The sequence below is a fragment of the Amphibalanus amphitrite genome, unplaced genomic scaffold (assembly GCF_019059575.1).
Source record: "Amphibalanus amphitrite isolate SeventyFive unplaced genomic scaffold, NRLGWU_Aamphi_draft 000329F_arrow, whole genome shotgun sequence".
Taxonomy (NCBI): domain Eukaryota; kingdom Metazoa; phylum Arthropoda; class Thecostraca; order Balanomorpha; family Balanidae; genus Amphibalanus; species Amphibalanus amphitrite.
In genome coordinates, this window is record NW_024881824.1 from 582995 (window position 1) to 609228 (window position 26234).

The 26234-nt window shown below is 48.2% G+C and overlaps 1 protein-coding gene across 1 annotated transcript in view; it reads right to left on the reverse strand.

The window, feature by feature from the left end:
- Positions 1-26234, reverse strand: part of LOC122388634 (TSC22 domain family protein 3-like) — a 105137-nt gene that overhangs the window by 66898 nt on the left and 12005 nt on the right. The gene's annotated exons all lie outside the window — the stretch shown is intronic.

Genomic DNA, 26234 nt, shown 5'->3' on the forward strand with positions numbered 1-26234 from the left:
GATAAAGAGTCGTGGAACATCAATCTGCCCCCGAGTGTACCAAATACCAACAGTAGCGGTGGAGCACCTTCAATTAAGGGGGGGGGGGGGCACTGCCGACTTTTGGTCCCATTCTTTCCATGCAACGCCCATAGGGCTAATGTTAAAATGCCCAAATCAAAGGGGGGCACGGTGCCCCAGTGCCCTCCCCGGTCCGCCGCCTATGACTACCAAGCAAGCTCGCCTGGAGGTCCCCCACCGTCTCTTGGCGCCCGTGTAGCCTCGATGCCTGAATACGGCCCCGAGACATCGACATTGGCCAAAAAGCGTTCGTGTAGGCCCTCAGAAACTGGTGTGAGCCCTGAGATTACTGCGTGGGCTACTCAGGCACTTCTGTCGGGTCATCATGCATCGATTTGGGTCCGATCTAGTGAGGGTTATCAGAAGCATCCTTTAGCCCTGCGACTTCAGAGGTTGGTGTGAGATCCTAAAAAAGAAAGTGAGGGCACTCCGAGGCTTGCAAAGGGCTTTTCCTCGGAGGTCGGCCTTGGCCGAACGGCGTTCCTCAAACTGGTGTAGGGCGCTGAGATTACTGAACGGGACCCTCGAGTATTGGCATGGGGCCCTCAACTATCAGCACGGAGCCCTCAGGAGCCGGTAAGGGCTCCTCTGCGGCATGCATAAGCCATCCGATCTCAGAGGCCGGTGTGAGATCCTAAACAAGAGCTGAGTGCACTTAAAAACCTGCGTAGGGCCCTAAGATATCAGCTTTGACCAGACGGCGGTCGTGGACGCACTTAGAAACTGACGTAGGGGCCGCCTCAGTCGGTCGGCCCTCTCACATCAGCCTGGGGATCTCAGGAATCGGCCTGGGGCCCTCAAGAGCCGGTTAGGGCCCTCGGAAAGTGGCATTATGCCCTGAGATAGCTGTGTAAGGCCCTCGGGTAACGGCTTGGGGTCCTCGGGCATCGGCCTGCGCCCCCGGGCATTGGCCAGAGGTCCTTGGATATCGGTCTGGGGCCCCTCAAGAGCCGGCGAGGGCCTTCAGAAACTGGTATGGGGCCTGAGATAACTCTGTGGGCTTTCAGGTGCTGATGCGTAACCCTTAGGCATCGGTCCCAAGAGGGGGTTAAGGAGGGCAGGGGCCCTCAAGAGCCCTTAGAAGCCCTCAGAAACTGGCGTGGATCCCTGAGCTAGCCATGTATGTAGGTACTCAGACACCGGCGTGGGACCTTTAGACATCGACTTGGGGGCCCTCGGGCATCGGCCTGGGCCCTCAAGAGCCGGTGGGAGCGCTAAAAAATGGCGTGGGTGGGGTTCTGAGATAACCCCTGAGATAACACTAGAACCTGTTCACGCCTTCAGGCACCGGTGCGGGACCATCAGGCTCGCGCTGGGGCCCTCGAGAATCGGCTTGGGACACTCAAGCGCCAGGGCCGCATGGGCCCCCACAACGAACTGTGGGTGTGCAAAAATAGGTGTTTGCACACCCTCAGGATTTTCAGGGTGTGCAATTGCACACCCTGCCCCCCGGAATCCGCGGTCCCTGGGCGCCGTCTGACTGCCAAAAAGGGACGAACTCCAATATACCGGAGCTGCTGGGCACCCTTCGAAAACGTTGTTCGCCAAACATGTACGTTTTAGTTGCGTTTGGACATCCAAAATCACGCAAGTGTGTTGATCCCTTGACCCTTCAATGAGTCGTGAATCACCAGCAATGCGAGAGAGCCTAGTTTCAATGAGTTCCAGTGCCAAAGGTGTCGTTTTGTATTTTGTAGGGAAATAATGTCAATGTTAGTGTTGGACTAGTCACAATAGGTTATGGTGTGATGCTGTGTAACCGTTTTGTCACGTGTTGGCAATGAAAGGTAGGTATGTACTTTTATCACAGTATGAGGCGATCGTGTATAATTGATAAAACACTACGAGAAATGGCAGGTATCGAGGGATTTTTTTTCAGTGTAGTCTTATAAGACACGGCATGCAACTATTCAATGCACATTTATTACATATATGTTACAACATTCCAGCAATTATCAGTCATGGAAAGCAGCGAAGCCACGGAGTCAGCCGGGAAGGAGCGGGGTCAGCCAGGGTGAGGCATGGCGTGAGCGAATATATCGTGATGTGGGCCGTACCAAAAGATAATGCTCCCCTCGGATTCAGCGGGTTGACAAAAACCTACCCAGCACGCACGAAACTTGCGGCCAGGCCTCGCCGTGTACCGGAGAGCTCAGACGTCAGGACTTCATCCGAGGCGGTCGGCGACCAGCACAACTGAGAAGGTATGCTGAACTCTAGCCCGAGGGATGGCGATGACATTTAACGGTACCAAATGAGCGGAGATGACCATGGTCTTCGGTGAAGGACGGTGTCAATGCGCGTAACTTTGACAAGCGACATCGACCTTCATAAAAGGGGTACAATGAGGAAATAACGGGCTAAATAATTATGACAATGTATAAAAACCTTTGCTCTGGGGCATGCGACACAGTAGTGCTTTCTCCACTTTCCCTACCTCCCAGAAAATATCTTTATCAATACAAAATTTCGATTCCCGAGCGATTTCAAATAGAAACGAATAGAAATAGAAATAGCGGTTGCTATTTCTGCAAACAGCTACCGGGCTGAGGAATGTGCTTGATTTCACTTAATGCTATGCATTGGTAAAGTTAAGAAATTTCTATTTCTGAATGGTTCTATTTCTGGCATTTCTCACTCCGCCCAACCCTAACTTGATCAATGACTGACGCCAAGAGTCACTTATAGAGCCAAGGATGTGGTCGTTCGATACTTCCGATACAATTTTCGTGTATAATAAAACAAGTAGAATGATGGACGATCGGAATCAGGTGGCCGCTGGTCTTATGACGTCAGTGGGAAAATGACGACTTAGAATCGATAGAAACATGGTGCCACAAGCACCTCTATTGCTCCTGGTAACAGCTGGCGCCTCATTATGCTAATTATGGGTAAGGCCTATGGTGCAAATGGAAGTCACAGACACTGTTGCGGGATTAATAATTAACGTCGCGCAATATTTTAGCTGTCCTGATGCCCACTTTGATCAAACATTTAAATAATGATTGCTCGCTGTCGCTGTACGGGGACCCGCAGTTGCTTCTGTATACGAACCTTAATTCTAGCCGTCTGTCCTGTCCAGTAACAACCGATAACATTGATATCGACTGCCGGTCCCTGTACAAGAGCAGCTGAGGTTTTCTGTGCGTGCCCTTTGACAGCTTATCGTTGTTCCCTGTGAGGGTGCTGGGACAAGTTACTCAGGCTCGCTGTACAGTAGCAACTGCGGGTCCCCGTACCTAAAGAACGGGATAGGAGGGCTGATGAGGTGAGCCGAAAACAAATGTACAATTATCGCCGAAAACTGTCTTGATAATCGGGACACACGAGGAGAAACAGAAATCTGACATCACACACCCGTAACGCTCGAAAGCCCTGCTTTAGTCCTGCTTTACTCAGATAACGCCCGTCAGGTCCATCACAATTTGGGTGCTTATCCTCAAAATATTGCAGTTGTTGACATGCTGTACAAAAAAGGACAAGGAGGAGCGCTTCAAAACCAACATGCGTCCTGAAATTGACCAAAATCAGACAGAGTAAATCACTGATCTAATTATATAGGCGATACATGCTACACTGTAAAAAAAGTTTAGCATTTGGGGTACTAAGGGCTGCTATTCGTAGCACCTTTTAGCGTCAAAAGAACCCTACGACGTATTTACAAAGAAGCATGGTGCTAATACTGTGCTAATGATAGCTAACATTCCCATCAAATATTATAAGTTTAGATCACCTATTCTTCTACTGAGCTTAACGTCTACTTCTGCTAGTACCCAGTCCATCAGTGAGTGCTCTTTCAAGCTGGATTTCTAATTAGAACCATTTTAAGTGTTTTAGAAGTTGATAATGCTGAATATGGTGCTTACGTTAGTATCACAATAGAACCGGACATGCTTACAGAGGAAACAAATTTGAAATTGGCGCCAAAGAAAGTAGCTAAGCCCTGCTTTACAAATCTCTGGGAGTCTTATCACCAGCCCTTTAGCACCTTTTGACGGCGCAGAGCGATATGCGCATGCGCGTGCCAGCTGTTTCCGGCCACGTGTTGCGCCATTTTAGTGGAGTCCGTTGGTCGTGGTGGGAGTGTGTGCACGTGCTCCGGTATATGAAGTGAAATGAAGTGAAGTGAAGTGCTCCGGGCACATGCCACCGAGTGATAGCTCTGGAATGATAGCTTAAATCAGCTATTATCGGTGGAATCCGTCGTGTGTGGCATGGGAGTGCGTGCCCCTGCTCCGGGAGGCAGTGAGGTGGAGGGAAGTGCAGTGCAGCAGTGCAGTGAAGTGAAGTGAAGTGCTCCGGGGCCGGGTGGTACATGAGCATTTGCCACCGACACATGCCACCGACACCGACGTTGATCGACTTTGGTGAGTCTGACACGTATCTTTTGACATTATCTTATATTGTTTAAGTGCTTCATATTCCGACTTTGGCAAATCGCGCTTCTTGGTCTGAAGGAAAGTTGTGTTGTTTGCGAAAATAGCTCCCAACAGAAAAAAAAAATCTTGGAACTGATCCAGTTTTTTTTTTTGCTCCAGGCATGGGGCCTGGTCAGTTCTTCCGTCGACTACCACTTACAATGGAGGACAACTACGACAACAACACGGGGTCTCCGGTTCCGTCTATCACTAAACGCCGTCTGGTCGTGGATGAGGTCGAACTTATGGCCATGAACGGAACGTCGGTTCAACGACCCCCCCCCCCCCCCGCCTCCCCCAGTCGATCTCGCGTTAATCGTCGGTCACTGCGAGTGTGCAGGTATATGAGCGACCTTTCGTTATTTCCCGTGCGTTTGTTTGTGTATATATTTACATTTGTTTTTCATGCAGATGATATGAAGTGTTAATAAATGTTCCATTATTATTTTTTAATTTTATAATGTGTTGGATGCTTGAAAGATGCACTTACACGGGAATATTGCAGAATGCAAAACACAATCATTGAGACTTGTAGTTATCACTTATCTAGGATATAACCTTTTTTGCACGTCTTTTCGGCCTTACACAATTTCCTTTTTGGTAATTGATTAGTCCTTTTTGCAGTAACTAGTGAAAGTATGTGCTGCTAAAGAAAGCAGTTTTTGCGAACTTTTCATGCAGCAGCTTTAACTAGTATAGATATTCTACTTTCAGCCCCAATGCTTTCGTTAGCATTATTCTACTTGCCGTGGGGTAACAATAGCGCTAAAACGGTTCATGTATGAGTACGGAAGGTACTAACTGCATACTATTCTTAGCACCTTTTAAAGTTTAGCACCGCTAGGGTACTGAAAATTGGTCTAGCAGGTGTAGGGTACTACATTTAGTACACGGGTGCTAAACAAATATGGGTACTTATATTAGCACCTTGATACTAAACTAGATCTCAGTTAAGTACGAATAAAATGCTTAGCTTAGCACCGCTAGGGTACTGAAAATTAGTCAATTGAAAAGTACCTCTATGGTGCTAAACTTTTTTTACAGTGTAAGTGCATAGCAAAATACTGCTAGCAAGAGGTCAGGCTTCAATCGGAGATCGACACGTTTTGCCAAATAACCGGTTGGAGCGCTCAATAACGAAAACACGTTGGGCCAAGGTTAACCACTGGCATCGTCAAATGTGCACTGCGTAGTGCGTACTCACTACTCACTTACTCAGCGTAGTAAGAGAAATACCGTAGTTTCGTGCAACTTTGGCCACCAAGGGCAACTTTGGCCCACACATGGGAAACTAATTTGTTATGCTGTAACTCTTTTCCCTAAGTGTAAAGAGTTACAGCAAAACAAATTAGTTTTCCAGGTGTGGGCCAAAGTTGCTCTTGGTGGCCAAAATTGCACGAAACTAATATACAAAGTTGCACGAAACTACGGTACAGATGGAGAAAATGCTGCCCGATGAGGCACATCCACATTTACCATTTGAACACGTCATGTGCAGAATGCATAAATGCACAAAGGTGCAACTTTAATTTCAATGATAAAATGCCTGTTGCTGATTGCCGAAACGATCTGGCAGGATCCGAAGAAGAAATAGAAAACGAAACGAGCTGAGGAGACACAACCTCTTTAACTAGTCAGTTAATCAGCCTTGAGTTTTAATTGTGTCTAACTGCAGATATTGATAATTACCTCGCTGAGCTAAAGAGAGTTTGCAGATGCAACCATTTCACAAGAAGGTGTTTTTTAGTTAATATTCTACTGATGCAAAAGCATGTTTTAGATGCAAACATATTTGACAGATGAGCGATCAATCAAGTGTGGCCGAGACTTCCACTAGCTAAATCAGCTCAGTTCAGGTCCAAATTCATTCAGCAAACTCTGCTCTGATCCGTTATCAGGAACGAAGCAGCGAGGTCGAAAAAAATCGCCACGAAAAATAAGTTAGATGCGTAGATCTGTGGTGACTATCTGTCAACATGGAGTTTCGCGTTCTGGCCGAACAATCAACAACAAACACCAAGGCCAGGTGGGCCTTCAGGCTTATCGATATCTCAAGCTGCTCTCAACTCATATCCTGAAGGCCACTATGTAATATGTTTTAGAACAGCTGACAAACTGAGCTGACAAGTAGCCACAGCTGATCACCGCGCTCGTCTCTCCGAATATCCTGTTCCGAAGGATCCACCACAGGTCCTCGACTCGACTCGAGGCTATCTTTGACGGCAAGGTCGCCCTGCGGATGCCTAACGCATATAAGAGTACGCCGATATCCTGATACGCTGCATGGCCGGGGCCGCTATTCCGCCTGTGACTCTCGAAATCTTCTACATAGCACGTTTCAGAGACAATTCAGACAAAGCAGACAAAGTCAATTCAGCAAATTATCCTATCGATGGAATCCTCCGCTTCATTTCGGAGAATTCAGCCGAAAAGTGTCATTGGCGGCCCCAAAAGGAGAGCCATCTGCCAGTTATTCCTCAACATTTGCAAGCGTAGGCGCAAAAGACTGCAGCGTTTCGAGCGGGGTTGACATCAGCCACTGTTGTGACGTCAATGACACATGAAGCCGTCCCGTGCCGACGTCCCGTTGACGTCATACATCAGCCGGTTGTGTGACGTCACCAGGTATGACGTCAGCGGACTAAGTGCAGTGCAGAATGGCCGCAGTGGGCGGGAAATGTCAACGTGGAAGCCCCATGAGAGCAGGTGGCTCCGCTTTGTTTCAGCTAATAGCTTCACCACACTCGGGTCACATGCAAACATTCGCCGAAACACTGGCCCGGGCCTACAGTAAAGAAGACCCCCAACATTTTTGAACACTATCGGGGTACGTTCTGTCTCAATTCCTCATAAAAGCTCAAAGCTACCATGAGAAGACCACCGCTTTAACTGGGCGCTGTGCGATTTGTTTATCACACCTACGAAAACATAATCGGTCCATAAAAATTACTCCACACCTATAATAATAACTGACATCATGAATGACGTCCTCGACGTCAATGCAGCTCGGCTAATTGACAGCAATGCAATGCTATTGCAAAACATTAATTTTGCAACGAGATCACCTCCCTAAATGAGGCGGCAAAAGAGTCAGCCAAAACCTCCCGACTCATGGGTTTCACGAACCGAATGAAGTGGCAATGCGACCTCCGTCAACGCGGAAGACTCACGGAAGACCGTTCGAAGAAGCAACGGAGACCGCCGCGTTCTCCTACAAACACAAAGACCGGTAAAACAGACTAACAGACCTTCAGGGAGATATCAACAGTGGGCAATGGACAGAGTGGCACGACCTACTTCTGGGTGTGATTCGAGTTATGTGCTGGATGGTCCAAAAATTACAGCTATGGGTGTGGCGCGGGCGCATACCCACTCATATGGCGGTATCTTTCGTCATGTTTCCACATCCCATAATATTTCCAATATACGAAATGAATTTGACGAATGACACGCACCATTCTTTTGCAATATACGCCGGTAAGATGAGCCCAGACTGCAAATATTACACTGTTGCGACTATTGCGTCATCGGCTAATTTGGGCTCATCCGCGAACATATCACGCCTCATTTTTTTTTTTTTTTGCTTGGCTTTGTCATGACGGTCGTAGCCTCCGACATTATTAGCTATACCTATCTCAATCTCCGCAGAAATCCAGCCAGTCGGTAACAATATATTGGCGTTCTGTCAGCGGCAGATGGTCCAAGTTCTCTATATATAGCGGCCGATATGCCTACCACGTCACGGTCGACACTGTATGCCCAGTCCTGTGCAGCGACTGGATATAATGCAATCCGGGAACGCATAAATAGGTCAGAAATAAGGCGATGTTTTTGCACGGTGGCACCTGGCAGCGCCCAGCAGCAGGATAACGATGTTCAGACCATCAACTGCGGGTTACTAGGCCGCTAATTGCCACGTCTCCAATCGTCTGGTCACCAGTCAGTAACTGTTATCCTATTTTAACATATATCGATCACCAGGCTGAGAACGTAGTTAGGTGACCACGAAAGCAAGGCAAGAGGCATATCACTCAAAAGTCAAATGGGTTTCCCCTACACACCCATATCCATGTTCTTATCAGATTTTACACATTTAGCGCTGGTAAGTCGCTCAACTAACAACCGCAATCACATGCATTTTAAGCACCGTACACTATCGTGACGTCGTAGAGGCCGGCATCCAATGAGGAAACTCGAGTGGGCGCCGCCGTCGGTTTCCGTGGCTAGGGGTGTGGCAAACCATCGGTGCTCGCGGTTTTTCGCCAAAATCTGACGGTTTTTGCGCGGTGAGTCACATTGTTTTTCTGTGCTATGCTGATGAAATCGGACCGGGCTTTGTGCCGACCGACCTCGGCCGGTCCTGCGGCAGGTAGGCTCGAGGCGCTCGAGGTAACTAAGGGGAAGCCGGGTTGGCACTTTGCTGGTTACCAAGGTGATTGTTAGCTTGGTAGACCATACCGCGGGTGGCCATTGGCTCACTCGGCCGCGGACGACTAAGGATTGGAGGCTTTAGGGGTCCTAGAGTGCAGACGCACGGTTTTGGACAGTCGAGTTGGTTTTAAGATTGGAGTGGAGAGATAATATAATGCTCGGTGATAGGGCCAGATTTTAGTTGAGTTGCAAATGGCCGATTCACAACGTCTGAACAAGAAGTTGTGAAGCTAGTTGCAAAATCTTACGACGGTTAATTAGGCATTCCATTGCACTGGCATTGTCAATGCAGTCTCCCATGATTGATTGTTCAAATATTTTTGCGATACATCTTGCATTGCTGCAAAAGCCTGATATTGGGATAAAAATAACAGCCCGCACAGCTGAATAACCAGTTTCGCGTTCACAGTCCAATAAACTTTGATCAGTTCCAGCTATTTCAACAAAGGTCGCCTTGCAGGAAGTCGGGCTCTGGTACGCACATAAGTCGCCGAAATATCCACAGCTGAATTCATTAGATATTTCTCAGTAGCAGCAGCTGCTGCCCACCCGTCCGCACGTTCCATCTTGGAACAGAATGATCAAAGGCACGCACCTAGCATCGGAAATTAATCGAGAACGATCTCCACTGACGCACACGCATGTGCGCAGCAAGCTAATAATCTATCCATCCATGCGCGGCCTTGCCTGGAAACTCTGCAGGGCCCCCTGTTACCGCCGAAAAACGCGCGGCCCGCAGTTGAACGTGCGTCAGCTGAGGGTGGAAACGCAGGACAGTCCCATCCCACTGCAGTGGGAGGGTTTATATGGTAACGAGTGCGTGAGCGTGCAGCGATTGTCCTACGGTGACAATGACTGATGAGACCCGCTGGAGCCACCGACAGCCGACTGTTCTTGGAGGGACTCGAGGTCAGCCGTTGACCCCAGACCGAAAAGACCGACTGTCGATATATGCTAACCTGATGATGAGCATGGTTGAACAGTGCGGTGTGGTGAATGTAGTTGGAGAGTGCTGGTGAACGCAATCGATGCTTGTTTTTGTTTAATGAAGATGTACGACTATGTAGACTAGCAATCATACAGCATAAACACGCGGAGAAGTGACCACACTCTACCATATTTTCACACGATTTTCGCATGAAAAATATCTAGATTACCAAAATTCCTCCATATGCATCAGTAAACACCATGAAACTGCATATTTCAAGAAGTGCGTATAGATATACGAAATCTTTTCGGTACATTACCGTAAGCAGACTAGCAATGGCTGTTACCAAGTGGCGCCCCGGTGACACCGAGCTGAGTACTCACCTGAAATAAAACAGAAACGACTGTCACTATATTGTAAGTATTTACAGACACGCCTCGATAACTCAGTGTTCTACCACAGCGCGATTGACACTTTGACGCGCACGCAAAGGTAACAAAAAGGTGGGGAAACAACCTATTAAAAAACCGGTCACTCTTATCAGCAGCTATCAGGGAACACCATATTACCATTACCATTACGGCATGACATTCGATAAGAGGAAAAAACTTTTAATTTCAAAATAGATGAAAACATGATACAAGGCATATAACAGTACCTGCCTAATGAATATTGAACAATGGGCATGTGTTGAAGGGAGATGGGAGATACCAGGCATTGGAGCTGTATTAATTTTCTCCGGCGGGACAGCTACCGTTCTACGAGATATCGTAGATTTCCGTGAAAGTCACTGAAAGCCACAGAGTGAACCTAAACATCCCAACCGACCAGCATCCGTCCCACAGACAACCAAACTGTTCTCCGCCCATCTACCGTCTGTCCATTGCAGAACTCTGATCGTTCGGCGTAAAATCATGACTTCGCTCTAAAGTCGAGGGCGGTCTCTGAGGCACTTTACCCGCCGTTAATGACCGTTGGAAGGAAACTCAATGGCAATGAACGGGAAGATGGACCGAAAAACGAGTATTACGGACGGTAACAGCCGAAAATCATCTCCTCGAAAAGTGGAATCACTCCATATGTGGTGATACGTCACAAAATTCATCACCGCATAAGCGAACGCAATGATTTATTAAATGACATAACTCTACATCCTGTTTCTTTGGGTTAAATGCTTTTAACAAGCTCAGCGCTGATTTGCAACATCGTATCTGCATTAGCGAACCCGAGCCATTAGTTGAAACTCGTTGCACCGTGGGTGGAGAGCGCTCATCACAGTCCAAATCCGAACATGTTTGTGACAAGTTCCTCCGGTTGACGGCTCCCAGCTGACTTTTATCGCCTCTATCCGCTGAAAACCTGTGTACCAAGCCGACATCGTGCGCATTAAACAGCCGTATCACATCACTGCGGACGTCATAGCTCTCTGGGGCGGGTTCACGAGCGACCCACGTGACAGCCTGCGGCGGCGTACCCTCCCCCCTCCCCGATGACAGCTGCCACAGGTAGTTCGTTCTGTCAGTGACAGCCTCGCGGACCGGTCACCGGCCATAGCAACAGCGAGCAAGTCGCCCTGTCTGTTTGACCTTGAGTTGACCTCGCTCGCACAGGCAAGTTGGCCGATTTAGCCGCGCGGTGACAGCAGATTCGTTCGGTAAACATTGGGCAACACAGCGCGCAGCTCACCGCCTCTCATCTCACGCCCGAGATGCATTTGGCGACGCGGCGCGAGACGGCGCAGACAGCGCGACGCCGACCCCTCCCCCTCCCCCTATCCTATTGTCGTTGACCCAGATGACCGGGGTCATGACGTCATAGTGGGCGGGGCCAGTCGCGGCCCGGGGCGGTCAGGCCACCGCCAAAAGTAGCAACGACCTGCCGTGCCGTGGCCATGAGACAGAGTGAAACGGCGGCGACTGTAGCCAGCAGGGTTACACGGTTACGAGTAACGGTCAGCCACCACGTGTAGACCGCATAAAACTGAAACAGCTATCAGCGTGTGCTAAAATACAGCGGCTGCGATACGTAAATTGATTTATGCTCTACTGTGATTGCACACCAACCAGTAGGTTATAAACTTATCCCAGCTGCATGACAACAACATGAGCCCTGACGACAGCACGACCGTTCGGACCACCCATAATTGTAAACATTAGAAAACCGGCCCAGACACCGGTGAAGAAGTAGCCCTTTGCCTTGACGTCCGTAAATGGAACATACGACCATAAAAATAAGGTATGAGGAGCTCGTAAGCTCTAAACATAAGTCATGCCAATTTGCAACTTTATCATTTTCAACTTACAATTTAAATTAAGAACCGAAGTATAAAGAGATAATAAATCACAATGCGCTTTATATAACCGGAGTCGGTCTAGTCCCTCTCTTTCACACCAATAACCCCATGCCCACCGCCCCCGAATCTCCCGTCTCCCGCCGTGTTTAGTACACTGTAAAAAAAGATTAGCACCTCAATGGTACTAATTCAGATGTCAAATCTGAGCACCTAAATGCGGCTTAAACCTAGCTCCGTAGCACCTAGTACCATATTTTTGAAGCTGCTAGTTTTAAGCATGGTGCTCAAAGGTACCACGTGCTAGACTTAGCCCCTGCTAGGTTATAGCACCCAGCTTCTAGATTGGGTATTTATTTTAGCATCCGATGGGTGCTAGTACTTTAGCACCCTAGGGGTTCTCATGTCAAATCGGAGCACCCAAAAAAGTGCTAGCAGCTGCTTGGTTTAAGCACCCTAGGAGTGCTAAATCAGGTTATTGTGGTAAATAATACAAAACATCCAGTTCAAGAGGCCCATTAAAAGCAACGATGATTTACAATTCACCGAAGTATCAGAAACAACTTTCTTACATTCAGGCTAGTTACTAGATATACGAGTAAGCACGCATGTCTCATTTTATACAGCTGTAGAACATACAGAACACACTGCCACTCAAAGAACAGCTGCTGCTCAATTTGGGTAAATTGCTGCATTTCACTATATGCGCGCGCGCGTGTCTGTGTGTGTGTGCGCGCGAGCACGTCTTTTCTGTACCACCGCTACCGTTTGATTTAGAACAAACATCAAGTGGGCACGTGCAACGATGTATTAGTCAACATTAACAACGAATGTACCCATGGGCGCTATGCCACCTTACGCCATCTCCCGTCAGCCATTTGCTGATAAAAGACGCCGTCTGAAAAAGCCCCGTCTCGATCTCACCTTTTTCCAACCATCATAGCAGAATGAAAATGAACACCGAACTTCTTTTAACGTGCACATCACGGCCACGCTATAGGCTCCTCCGCTATCACTCTGGCGAGCTTCCAGGTCAGTGCTCATGCTCATGAGATAGGTGGCCGACTGGCCATATCTCCTGCCTCCTGGCCACAGCTGCTGCGCTTAGCGCTCGACCCCGGCGGTTTGCACAAAAAGCTTTGTTTTTCTTCACTTCAATGTTACAGAACACTCACAGTTATAACATATTGACTTCAAACAAACGTTTTAAAAATATGTATGCCATAACCAAACCAACATATACCCAGAGTTCAGCGCAGTGCACCTGCATCCGCGTCCAAACTGACACAATGGCGGTCACAAAATGGCCGAATGCCGAATCCCGGAGAAAATTAGCACCTTAAGGGTCCGCTTTTTCCCGGGCAAACCCCCTCAAGCTCATTTTAATCACCTAAGTACTAAATAACAGCACCACCAGCTGCAAGCGTGCTATAACCAGCGCCATAAAGATAAACAGATGCTAGCGCCAATCACCTTGTAAAACAAGAATCAAATTTAGCAGCACCATTACATGCTGGCGCCATCATGGTACTTCTTCGCGCACCAATCATGTGATTTGCAGCATAGGGTACTTGAAGTAAGCAACAAATGGGGAAGTTACTTAAATCTAGAACCCTTTTAGCACCAAATTAGCAGCATGGATGCTAATCTTTTTTTTACAGTGTACGCCCGTCTCGGCCACCACCCGGCCATCATCGCTGCGTTGTCGTGGTCGTCGGGTGGTGACTGGTGATGAGATTACAGACCGGCTGATTGGGTCCATCACACAGGAGGCACGTCCATACTCATAGGCGAGCTTGGTAGGCCAAGGCCGTCACAACACGGGCACAGAGGACAGCACTGCAGAGGATGCAGCTAAAAACAAGGTCCTCGTACGATGGTTGTTGGTCTCTGATCGATGCGCTGTGCCCCATACCTTCGAGCTCGAGCGACCGGCGTTTCCTTTGTCGCGAAGGTTCACAGTTTTGCTGGATTATCGATTCCGTGGATATCAATATTTCCGGAATAAATTGTCGGAAACAACAGATAATGTTTTCCTTTAGGGTAACTACTAACTAACCATCATATCTCACAGACTCCACAAAACTTGGCATTTCCTATGCATTCTAAGCCTATAGTAAACCTGTCGATCCAGTTTAAACTAGATCAAACCCAGCATTTTCTGATATTGCACGCGGCACGGCAACGGTCTTGAGCCATGGTCAATGACCATATCTATCCGCGGTAACGGTCTGTGGTTGTCCTGACCAGCCTGCGTCGAATGGCCCGGCCCGCGGCGGCGGCGGCGGCGGCGACTGTTGTTGCTAGGCGGGACAGGGCGCGGCCGGCGGGGTGCGCCCAAGAAAAGTGGGTCGCTCGATCGCCCCAGGGCTCCCCGAGTCCCCAGGTCCCGCCGCGCCGCCTCGGGCCGGCGGCCGCACCTTACGTCAACGACAGGTGAAACGGTGATGTTATCTGAGCACTACAGACTGCCCAGAGGAAAAAGTGTTTATTATTCAATATCAGACAGAGTGGCTAATTCCGAACATGGCTATGGCTGTCTGCCCCCCAGTTACCTCCTCTAGACCTTGATCATGATTGGACATTTTCACATAGGCCTTAGTCACGATCGCAAGGCTTGTCCAAGGCTTCTAGCAGGTTTTATATAACAACCCAGAAACTCCGCGAGGACAGGTAGGAAGTGAAACGTGACTCTGGCAGAGTGCAAAAGGTTACGAAGAACGTCTAAAAACAACAACAAAGACAATTGTCATGTAGAAGGAAAATAAATGTTTGTCACCAAACAAAAAATAAGTAATCCGTCCATCTTTTGGTCCGAACTATAGTGCGTTCAGTTCCACTTCAGATATTACAAAAGGCATTTGCATTTTTACTTTTTTTTTAGCGTGGATTAGTTCTCAAATGCCAGAAAATGCGAGCATAAAACGTTGTGAAATATAGCACCTATAGTCAACGGCTACTAGGCTAAATTATCAACCACGCTGGTAATATCCCATAAAGAAGGCAGACATTGCACGATATGTTTCACAATTTTCAAACAAAACGGTGACCGCTAACCACAAACACTTCCACCTCCCCTTCCATTTCCCGGGGTCGACTGAAGGGCTTACGGCTTTTCCACCCTCACACAATCCCCAGTGTATCATCGTGCCACCAGGGTCCGCTAGAACGTCTAGGGTCAAGGGACCCATCGCTCGCCTCGTCCGCACCCCGAGCTGCCCCGGAGAGCGTTCAGCTTCAGCGATCGATACGGGGTCTGCGGCCGCTAACTGCAGTTTGGCCACGGAGCGGCCAAAACTGGCTAAAACCGGGCGCCGACGCCGGGTCAGATGCGACAGAACCGGGCGTAGAGGGGCGGTTGTTGGCACACGCCAGATGCAAGGGGAGGGGGTGGGTACCACAGGGTAACGAACGGGGTTGAGTGCGAAATGGAGGGAAAGTAACATGAAAAATAATTCGGCGATGATAGGAAATCAGCAGCAAGTTTGGAAGCTCAGCAACTCTTCCCAATATCTATTGGAAGGAAGGATGCGCTGTTTTCTCCACTAGCGATGACAGACCCAGAGGCCAGAGCACACGCTGTCAGTTCCAAATAGCCATGCCTTCCCACCCCTGCATTATAAACGGGAACATGGAATAGCCAGGTGAGTCAATGGTTGCTTTGAACTTGTTGAGGTCAGCCTAAGCTTATCTTTATTTTTATTTTTTTGAGCGACATCACTGGCGACGCCAGGCACGACAGGGATCGTGTGCTCGTCGTTTTTTCTGCCATTGCTGCAGGTGTTCTGACTCAAGTTCCTAGGATGTCCTATATTCCCAAAGCAATGAGAAGACTTCAGGGAAAGTGGTTGGAAAAGACAGTTTCATCATAATCAAAATTATCGTATTATGTGTTAGGGAGATGTACAGTGGTGGATCTACAAAATAAGTCCTCTCCGCATGCGGGCAAGTGGCGCCTGAGTAGCGCTCAGGCGCTAACTGCCCACTGGTGACCCGCCTACGCCGGGGACTATTTTATAGGCCTGCTGTACTGGAAATAAGAAATGACATTGCCATAACTTTCTGATTTGTTGCACTTTTTCACCAAGCAACAAGAACAAGCAACAAGAAAGTCACTCGTGACGACGCATCCGAAGAAATACCCAGATATTCATAATTAGTTGAACTTGAAGCATGACAAACTTTAAACCAAGCATAAAATAGTTCAATAGACACAAGACTATACGGGATATGGCTCCACAAATAAAACACCCGTCTAATCTATAAATTGTCTTCTACGCGGTAAGGTAGCGATGTTAGATACTGCTTAATAAAATAAAACTAACTAGAGCAGACTGTTCCACATTTAGAAGCTGATGCAATAACCCGCTTCAACAATGTGATAAAGAACAGTGAATCATTATCACGAAACCTCTCAACCCGTGACCACAATAGCCAGGTGCACGATAAGCTAAACAAGGCACGACATCGCACGAAGGGCGCCCTTGAAAATAATCACGGAACTATAGTCTGTTCCATATCAAGCTTGCAGTCGGAGTTTCTTCGGCAGATCGCTCCTCCGCTCAAGAATTTGTGTCTTAAAATGCAAGAGCTGTATATACAGAAATCACGCACTGCCTTCAGCAGGGCACTTCGGCTGCAAACTTGAAACGGAACAGAGTATAGGGTGATGAAACAGGCCAGTACGGGGGCAACAAAAGTCGAAACTTCCATGAATAAGACGTACTCCAAAGTCACCCCTTTCTCACTGCGATAAAATAACAACATGAAATCACATTTATTATGATCCATCTTGATCTTTCAAAGGTGGACTATGCAACCAATCATCTGGTTCAGTCTAAATGTGGTTTTGACAGCTCTGATACGATTGCTGACTAGATAAACTCATAACCGCACAGTGCACACTGCACATGCTAAATTAATTGGCAGGCCTGGAGCTGCGGTTCACGCATATAGTCTGTCAACAGCGACCAAATGAGCTCCTGCCACATGGCGGTTGAGAAGATGGCTGTCACCTGTAAGCAGAAAGTTATGCCAACTAAAGCAGCGTACGCATCAGCAGAGAGTTGGTTTATGCATTAATAACCTTTTTGTAAGATGTTAACGCCATCTGTTGAAAAAATCGAAATTGGAACGGCAAAAACACCAACTAATTAAACAGTATAGATGGATTGGCGCTTATTATAGAAAACTAAATGAAATTAGCTATCAACAAGAACGGGCGCAGGTCTCTATCCTGTTAGTATCTTTCCATCTTAGCTCTGGTGCAGCAGCAAAAACAAAAAAGAAGCATAAACTTTCGATCGCGGCAGTCACGCACGTGCCTCATGCACAAACATAAACAAACGTCTCTCTCCGGTTCGATACAGAGCTGCTCTGACAGAAAGGCCACAGTCCAGCTAGGCGCCTCGGGATCCGGGACAAAGTTCGACCTCACACCACATCCTCGCCTCTCTATTTGTTCAACTGGCAAAAAGGACCACCTAGCACCCACGTGAACCGTGAACAATCCGCCCATCTTCACAAGCGCCAATCGCCCACTCAGGCATATCGGTCACCCGCGCCCCTCTCGTCACCGTTTCTATGCACGGTTCACAGCCGGCTGATACAGGCGGTAACAATCGCCATGTCAGTCCCACGCACAAGGGGGAAAAGCTCAAAAAATTGAGCGCTCAAAAAATTGAGCGGGCCCCATTATGAAGGAATAGGCGAAACGATGGTATTTTACAATGCCTTTAGCGTCACACTACGGCAAATATCGTATCCAAATAAGGTATCAATGGCAAGAGAGAGCAACAAGGTTTCTTCTCGAACACTCGCCGTGATAATTTATATCGGTGTTTTTGGAAAGAAAATGCCCTAAAGACGCTCAACTTTTTGAGCGCCACTTGTCGTTCGGGACCGCGATACTCAATAAATTGAGCGCCGCGACAGACGACAGTCAGCTGGCGCTCAAAAAATTGAGTGCCGGCCAGCATCTACACTCAATTTTTTGAGCGTTCTCCGTGACAGGTGAAGCCGGTACTGGCTGCCATTTTTGATGTTATGTTCGTTGAAATACGTTAAACTGAGTTGAAACAGAAATGCAGGAAGTTGAATGCTACGTGGTACCTAAACTTTTCACAAACCCAAGGCATCATGTCACATTTTCCGCTAGTAGTTTTATCGGTCCTTCGGATTCGGCACACCTCAAATAATTATACAAGGCTTGAATAATCCGTATGAATACTGTAATTGATATTCTCTGACTGTACTGGGAGAAGGGAATACGTGAATACAGAAAGATATCCACCCACGCTTGAATATTGGAGAATTATAGCAGGAAAAACTGTATTGCCACGGTTACAACTTACAAGGCCATCGGCCGCAAACAAACAAAAATACTATACAATGTGGGTTAAATTCACAAACATCATCAAGTGTGGAACACAGAGACGAGCAAAACAACATCACATTATCGCATGCCAGCCCGACCACATTGGAACCGGGTCCGGGTGACCTGCGACCGGAACCTGCGTCTTGCCAGCATACATCACAAAAGCAGGAGGCAGTGTCGTACTGCTTTGATCCAAAATATGCCATATAACAAATGATATAAACGACCTAAGCTCGGACTAAGCTTATCATTATCAAATCCTTAACATGCAAAGGACGAATGGAAACATCGAGTCTCAGACCAGCAGTAGCAACGATCACAGTAGCAACATCACAAAGAACACGCGGCATTATCAACAGCCGTTTTGTTATCGGGCTACAGGCGGCGACGGCGTGGTTGCAGACCAGCTGCGAGGTAGCGGCGTGCGGGCAAAAGGCGCGGGCACACCTCCATGTGGCCGTGCGGACAGTGCTCGGTCGGCGTCGCATAGTGGGCGGCATCGGGCTGTCCCGGGCCGTCGAAGCCGCACAGGTTGTCGGCGCATGTGGGCGCGCGCGGTCACCACGGCCAGCTGCTCACCGCCAGCACAGACTGCGCAGCGTCGCCGCTCCGCCGGCCAGAACACGCAGACAACCCTTCTTGCAGTCGCACAACACGTCGCCAAACTCATTCACCTGCTCCACCATGTTGTTGATGTCACCGAGTCGTTCGAGTTGTGGCTCGTGCCGTCGAGCATGACCTGCCCGATCGGACACGGGTCAGCGGCTTCTGCTCCAGCGAAGTCTTCATCTTGGTGACGTCTTGCTGATCTCCACAAAGGCTGAGCAGATGACCTTACCCACAGGGACGGCCGACGTCCTCGCCAGCGACCGCTTGGTTGTGCAGACCTGCCAGAAAAAGAAAAGCTGTTTGGTGATCTCAAACGATTTTTTTTCTTTATGCAGTGGAACAAAACGGAAAATATGTCATACAACAGGAACTAAAAAAAGATGCAGCCTAGGTCGTCTAAGAAATGGGTGCAACATTGATAAAATTCTTCATTGAATGAATTCTGCAAATGCTTTTGATAAAATGTGTGGTGATTATAAGGAGACCACTGGCACTTTACTATAAAATTGCTCAGGATTCCCTATCTGGACCTGTCAAAAAATCCTGACTGCACACCAACAATGAGCATTAAATCCAAAACCTCTACCAGGTACCTAGGGATAATTAAATTCTGATTCAGGAAAATATTTCACATCATACAAATAAAATTTAAAAACCTTTACTATATTGAAACTGAAAATGTGATGCTGATCCAGTGACCTAAGGGTCTCAAAGTATAATAATGAATTAATCTATTATAAATTTGGTGGTGACTGCCGACTGGCGTCTGGCGGCCTAGACCTTGAGGCTTGAAAGTGGCCTTCCTTTTCCGTTGACTCCGATCCTCCAGATGGAAATGATATAAAGGATCATTTTTATCTTATTTCATATGAGCGAGCCAGTCAGCAAAGTGGCTATCCTGTTTCAGCATTCACCCACACAATAGTTGACTGTCAGTCTGTCATGCTGTCAGTGTTGTGAAGTAATGAAGGAGTTGAGTTTTGTTGATTATAAATTGTGATGTTATGTAAAGGACTGGAAAATGAATGTGAAAACTATGGAAACATATTGGCAGAGTATTGTCACTTACTATCAGGACATATGGATAGAGAATACATTCAAATTAATAATGCCAAATACCAAGGTACTCAATCACTGATAGCAGTGGACTATCATATGTTTTAATGTCAATTATATGAAAGTTAAGACTGAAACTACCTTTTACCTTATCATAACTAATGAAAAATTGTGTGAAGAAAACATTCACAGCCTCTTTGAAGCACTTAGACCACTAGAAAACAAAAATTTTCACGTAAATATGTTGTGTCTCCTTCCTTCAAAACATCATATCGGATGGCGCCACTTTCGTCGACAGTTACTTATCTGCACGCAAATCGAAGAAAACGTGAATTGATTGACGTTTACGTGTTTCCAAATTTAAAATCACAGCATATTCAAACTTTTCAGTGTACCTTTTAACATCTAAGTACAACTAAAACGATAAAAACTTACCTTCAACACAAGGACGACGACAACCACGCGACCGGAGACGTCGCGACGAAATAAACAAACGGCGCCGCCAAATGAAAAATATTCTCAGATATGGGTAATGTGAAATTGAATCGCAATCATTTTGGGTACGATAGGCGTTATCACAAGTGTATTCGCGGCCATTGGGGCGACGTAAGAAAAGAAGAAACCAACTGGCCCCAAGAACTTTAAATTATCAGTTAGCATGCACCTTTTCCTTGATGTGTAGATAATTTACCATTATTTGTTACAGAAAATTGCATTTAAAATGTTTCATTTATGCTTTTTTCATCGTTTGCACAATATGTTCTTTTACTAAGCTAGAAACACTAATTAGAAATAAATCCCGCATCATCAAGAACAATAGGGAAGGCTTGAAGTGAATAAAATAATTTAAACGGTTTTGTTATCTATGTGAAGGCACTTCTAAAATTGTCTGTAGAAATATTGGAGGCAAAAGTTCAACTTTTTCACAAGACGGATGTCTATAAACCTATTTAACTTGTGACAACTCAGCCGGTATTTCGTCGCCTACAGCCCAGCTTTCCCTAGTGACCGATAGAGGCGCTGCTATCGATGTCCGCCCGTGCCGCCTAACGAGTATGAAAAATGCTCTTTCCAACGGAACCCTAGTAAAAAGCGTGAATGGACAAAAAATAACTTTTATTTCGACATAAATATTGGCCTGTTTTTAAGTCATCCTGGTATGCCGTAAGATTTCGACCTATAAATTGGTGTTCCCCCAATCATTGAAGCTTGAGCAGTGAAAAATATGAAAGCCTAATCTGTTTTGCATCATTAGTGATTCTCCTAGGGTGTTGCCATTTCTCCCTAGGTGTTGCGAGTTGCTTTTGCAAAACGTGTTCCTGAAACGGCTCAATTTTTTGAGCCCTCAGCATTACGCCTATGGGAGCCTCTGACGTCACACGCTCAATATTTTGAGCGCTCAATAATTTGAGCTTTTCCCCCTTGTGCGTGGGACTGATGTGCCGCAGCTGTGAGCGACATGTAGGCCAGGGACCCGGCCCTGTGGTGACGTCACGCGGCGCCAGGCAGTCTGCGGGCTCGCCGGCCACCCGTGAGGGCCCCTGCACCGCTGCCGGCGGGCCGCCGCGCCGGCACAGCCCGTGATTGCCCCTCATCAGACCGCAGAGTGGCTTTCGACATGAGAAGCCGGCGGCGACACCGGCCATATCTGCCGACATGGCGAGACGCAGAAAAAGCCGACCGGAAGCGCCCGCCGCGGCCACCGGGGGTGTATTTCTGCTTGGTAAGCGTTGACGTCATTCGCTCGGCCTCACGCCAAATTCGGTGCGCCGTTCGCATGCCCAGGGTGGACCAGTGCCATGAACTACATTCTCCGCGCCGGAGCCCGCGGCGGGGGAGGTAGTCGAGCTCTTTCGCTCTCTCGGGCGGGTCGCTCTCTCCCTCCCTCTCCAGAGGTCACAGTTCACCTCGGGCTGGTAGAGGGGAGGGGGAGGGGGTGCTGAACCGAAGCCCGGGATGACGCAGTGCCTGTTGTCGAGTGTCCCAGTCCAGTACCAACGGGGTCACCCGGGCAGTGACCTACCATGAGACACTACCACCACTGCTGCCAAATGTACGACGGGCTGCCAGACGGAGCAGCCCACATGCTCATAAGATTGACATCAAAGGGTTATCGGATATCTTTAATATCCCTAATGGCTTCATATTTATGAAATAAGATTACGTGTGTTTTGCGGCTGTTCGATCACGCTTTCAAAGCTGTACATTGTATTCAAAAATTCACCCTCAAAATATCGCCGCCGACGAGATGTCTCACTGTCCTAGCTAGCTAGGGCTCAGCCGTCTGCCTGGAGGGTTAGGCTTCCCGCAGCGCACGGTTGTTCGGCGGCACAGCATAACTCGCAGGCAAGTCCGCCGGTACTGGCATCGCCAAGGTCATCACGTCGGTAATTGCATGGATCTGCGGTTGCCAAATCAACCGCAATGCATTTCATGACATGTAATCCCAGCGTATCAGTTTTCAGTGATCAGAGGCAAATTGTCCACTTGATTCGAAGTCAGAAGCAGCTTCGACACAGCATAGTGACGTATGAAAAAAACGAATGCATTCAGTACCAAACAATCAAATAAATATGGACTGAAAAAGCAACAGAAGTTACATATTAACTGAAAAATATAAATAACAACATGATAGCAATTAAAATAAACTGCCACCAGTCTATTCTCGTTACGTCCTAGATGATGAAAAACACGGCAAATAAACAAGAAAAACGTAGGCAAGTGCCCCAAAAGGACAATTTATAAATGTATCTCTGGTCCTAACGTATTAGAATGAGCACAATAATTTCGCAAATGCAACAGGGATGAGGTGGACTGGGAACTGCAATGGGAGCTCAACGGCCTAACGATTTGCTCATTTCCCAGCTCCACTTCCTCTATGCACCGGGGACGGCCCTGAAATCTTCACCCCTTCCCGGCACCAGTCCTGCCCATCAATTTCAACGAAGCTAATGGACCTACCAGTCAAAACAATGCCGTTACGCGCACAATACCCGTGGCGCTGCAACAAAGGGCCGCCGCACTTCCGCGCATGCGCACTTTGTGCAGCCCAGCGAACGTAAACAGGGTGATTTCGGTTGGCGAGCTGCGGCACCAGCTGCAAGGCGAGCCCAATTCGCCCGGTCGGCCAGTCGGCCGGCCGGTCCGCAGTCGGGCCTTTCGCAATAGTTGCGAAACTTTGGCCCGTTTGGCGTAACAAAAACATAACACTGCGACGAAACTGCGCCGTCGAGGAAATACGACGATGCAGAAATAGCTGCTGTGCACGATAGTGTGCGAGTTTGGCGGCAATGGTGTGTGTGCGTAGAGGGAGAGGGGAATGGAGTTCGCTTGTCGGCTGGCACCAGCGAAGAGAGGAGAGCGGAGGCAAGGGACTAGGGAGGGTGGCGGGAGGTAGGAGCAGCCGTCCACGATCGATCAACTCGCGGCGAGCGCAGAGACGGAGCCGACGACCGTGACCCCGGCCCAGAGGGCATCGGCGCGCTCTGGGTCAGAGTCACACACACTGCAGAGGAAGGGAGGCCGCAGATGGAACAAAGAGCGGCGGAGGTTTGAAAAGCGAGCGGGGCTATTGATGCTGCCGGATTGATGCGCTATTGAGGGCCGGCACTGGACGTTATGTTGAATGGAAGGAAATCCGCATAAAACGGGTATCATATGTTATAAAGGTATTAAAAAGGCACTACATGCAAAGTATGATCGGCAACAAACAACAAGTTACCGACAATAACGTAGAAACTTTCTTCTCTGCATATAGATATCCGCACCTTATTACCTATGGTACCAAATAAACACTTCGCATTAAATGATGGCGTTTCACATACAATACCTACTGCTGCATTGTGCTAATGAGAATTAAACGGCACATGAAAGCAGCCACCAGTTTCGGTCCGACCAGCCAAAGAAATGGCCGTGAACAATGTGAAAGGGGATGCCGACTCTGATACGGGTGTAAAAGTCGCCCTGTGTATGCAGGAATGGTCGTTCAGCCCCATAGAACCATAAAAATGCTTTGAGGAAAACGGTGACCCAGAAGGCTTGGCGCCACACCTCACGATCAGAATAGTAATTCTCACATGCAAGGGATGGGTCTCACCCTCGGTGAGCGTGAAGGACATTTTGGTTCTGCAGGTAATCATTGATTGTAAAGAGAGGAGGCAAAGGCCCCCCCCCCCCCAAAAAAAGAAACTAATGAAAGGCAGCACTTATGGCTTTTGAAAGTTTCATTCTACACATTTTCACGTAGCACTGATTTCCAAACCACTCCAGTCTCACCATTTCCGATCAGCTCAGCCGGAAGCCCAGCTCTGGCATTCCTCAGAAGCCTAACAGCGCGCCCGCCACCCTCCGTGCCCGCTACACCCAGCCCAGTCGACAGGTCGACAGGAGTTGGTCGCTGTTCGCCGAACGCCATTGTGCCCCCGGGCGGGTCATCGGTGTCCGACCCCGGCTGGGACGGTCGCTGTGCTGACATCAGCAGCCAACCGCTGGGTCATGAAGGACACCCCGGGTTATTGGAGTCACAGCTGCGGCGAATAGGTTCCGAACGCAATTAGGGACTGACAGAAGACTGACAGGATGGATTCGGTAAATTTATTCATATTCTGACAGCACTTTTCGCACTAGTTTTAGGTTGAATATTGCAGAGCTATGGGATGATAGGGTAGAGTGGAGACCTTGAACTAAGCCTACCATCGACGGTGCGTCGCAGAGGCAGAGACCGTTCCGTTGGGACGGAATGTCTCGATGGCACACTCCATCTGTGCTGCTCAAATGGTCACCCCGCAGGGAGGACCCAATGAGGACAAGCAATCACCACTTGTACCGGTTTTCTGGTAGGGGTGAGGGTGACCGGCAGCCCGGAAAGGGAAGCGTGAAGGGTGATGCAGATGGGTTTGTCCTGAGGATAGCCAGGATGAATGATCATTGATAAGCCCGATGTCCCGAACACGAGCCATCAGGCAGCGGCAGCGCCCGGCAACACGGTTCGAGTTCACGTTGGATTACAGTCTACAGATCAGAAAAGATGAGTGAGGCGCCACCTACTGAAGCTTCTCACAGCGCCAGCGCCACCCACCCAAAGCTTGTGCCGTCATTAACCGCACTGGAAGCCCTCATCCCGACACCTAGCGGCAATGCTAGAAACTATTGGTTCAAGCACTCACTGCTGTCCCCCTAGCGGTCGAGTACAGTACTACTAGTTTCGTGGCCACTCGTCTCTGGCGTATCTGTATGCAGTCGCTGGACAATTTCAGGACATGAAGAATAAGATCCACACCTATGAATATTGCATTATGACATTGCAAATATTGATACGGTAGACAAGGTTACATTAGGTCAAATTATGCACTCAATGATGGACAATCAGCACGCATAATGTGACACGACCCTACCACTTTGAAAGTTAACCGTGCAGGGCAGACCACCGATGTTGTTATCAATGCAGTCGAAAAAATGAGCACCCCAACATCGATGATGTGGTGGCCAAATATGGGCTTCACTCCCGTCTTTGAGTATATGCCATGTCATCTTCATCAGGCGACCATGTCCATTTAGGTTCATAGGCCCGCATATTGCATAGTTTTATGACCCATTCATAATTTAAGCCTTCAATTTCGGTAACTTCAATTTTTTTAACTGCACTGAAGCGTTAAACTGGTCTGCAACCGATTGGACACACGGACGAAATTAGAATCACCCCACGACCCACACCCATGTCCGATGAATCAGGCGTCCGATCATCATGTGGCGATGGACAGAAGCTTTAGTTCCTCACCCGCCACCAGGTGTCACAACAGTCTGCCTCAGGGCACACCCCTGCTCGGGAGCCTTCCACTGGGTTGATTTCCAAACAAACATCAAATACACAAACGCAGCTCAATCACTCAATCGAGGTTGCAGTGAGTATTGGACCAGCAAAAGCTTGCATACTTCTGCACGAAGTGACTGCGGCTAAACTGAGTGACGGTATGGAGGGAGGGGCCAGGAAATTTCACTCGCTCTGGGACCCATCTCAGCATTGAAACTAGTCGCTATGTCGCCAACAGCGTGAAATATAATATTTTC